Below are 1985 nucleotides of genomic sequence, written 5' to 3'. Positions count from 1 at the left end.
GGCACACCCAGCTGAGGGCTGCTGTCTCCGTGGGTGCTCAGAAAAGACGAAATGTTGTCACAGAGATCCGATTCCTTGCCTTCACTGCCTAGTCTGGTCATAACGATTTCAATGCCATGCAGCTGGGTTTAGCCCTGGCACTTTACCTCATACTGAAAACCCTTCCTCTCACCCCCACTAATTCTTCCCCTATCCCCACTTCCACGCTCACCCATCAGGGTATCTTGACCTATATTTAAATGAATGAATGAATGAATGGCATTCGTCAATTCGATTCACACAACTTCAACACCATGACTGGACGCGGCAAGGGAGGCAAGGGACTCGGAAAGGGTGGCGCCAAGCGTCATCGTAAGGTGCTACGTGACAACATCCAGGGCATCACCAAGCCCGCTATTCGTCGCTTAGCTCGTCGTGGCGGCGTGAAGCGTATTTCGGGTCTCATCTACGAAGAGACCCGTGGCGTCCTGAAGGTGTTCCTCGAGAACGTCATCCGTGATGCTGTAACCTACACGGAACACGCCAAGAGGAAGACCGTCACTGCTATGGACGTGGTGTACGCTCTGAAGCGCCAGGGTCGTACCCTCTACGGATTCGGCGGATAAGAGCTTGGCTAATCCATCGATTCCACCCACCACCACCTCAAAACGGGACCTAATTAGGTCCCTATACTTTTTTACTGAAGGGCTTAATAGACGATAACATAAATTGTTTTGATATCAGCTAGCACATTGGGTCTTATGAAATCTATTTTTTATCCTCGCATGCTTAAAGGGACTCTGATTGGGGAGGGAGGGGGGGGGGGGAGGGAAGGTTTGTTACGTTATATACTAGCAGAGCAGGATCATTGGTGGGGGGGGGGGGGGGGGGGGTGAGGGGGAGAGAGAGAGAGAGAGAGATCTTTCCCAACTCTTCCTTTTTACATGAGTGAGCTACCCGTTTTATTCATTTTATCCTTCTCAGAGCTGTTTTGATAGTATCCAAATGATGGTAAATGAAAAGGGAGGACACGAATATCTACCCAGAATTCAGGACTGGCAATCGATATGCATGTTTGAGTGCGAATCTTTTTCTCTCTCAACTTAGGTATACGTTTATGTCGTACCTAAAAGCGAGAACCACACTATTGGGACAAGTATGCAAGGCCCAATTTTCCTAACAAGCACAGTTAATTTTGTTATTTTCGAACATTTCTTTCCAAATTGGTTTATCCAATTAACAGTATTATATTAAGATCATGAATTGCTGGGTTAGGTTAGGTTAGGTTAGGTTAGGTTAGGTTAGGTTAGGTTAGGTTAGGTTAGCTTAGCTTAGGTTAGGTTAGCTTAGCTTAGCTTGGGTTAGCTTAGGTTAGGTTAGGTTAGCTTAGCTTGGGTTAGCATAGGTTAGGTTAGGTTTGATTACATTTCTATGTTAGATTTAACTCAAATTCAAAACAATTGCAGTCATTCGGCTTGTTAGTCAACTTGCCTCTAATAGGGGCAATTTGTCTAACAAGACTATTTAGTTTTGTGTGCATATTATATTATATATATATATATATATATATATATATATATATATATATATATATATATATATATATATATATATATATATATATATATATAGCTTCAAGACTCCGAACCAATATAGAAGCATCAAGAGGAAGTGCTTGTGTTATGGGCCAATAGGCCTTCTGCAGTTACTTCCATTCTTATGTTTTTATTCCCATTGGTTCGTGTTTTATCTTGTGTAAATGTCAATCACCTTACCCAAAACTTTGGTACCATATCACCTCACCCATGTGTATATAAAATATATATATATATATAATATATATATATATATATATATATATATATATATATATAATATATATAATATATATATATATATATATATATATATAATATACAGAGTAAATCTACCCCAAAAGTAATGATTTATTTGTCTACAAAACTAAACTCTTTTTGGAATCATATGAGGCCCCTCCACTGAGGGGG

The sequence above is a fragment of the Procambarus clarkii genome, unplaced genomic scaffold (assembly GCF_040958095.1).
Source record: "Procambarus clarkii isolate CNS0578487 unplaced genomic scaffold, FALCON_Pclarkii_2.0 HiC_scaffold_1118, whole genome shotgun sequence".
In the NCBI taxonomy this organism is placed as follows: domain Eukaryota; kingdom Metazoa; phylum Arthropoda; class Malacostraca; order Decapoda; family Cambaridae; genus Procambarus; species Procambarus clarkii.
The sequence above is the reverse complement of the archived record's forward strand: the minus strand, read 5'-3'. Positions refer to the sequence as shown.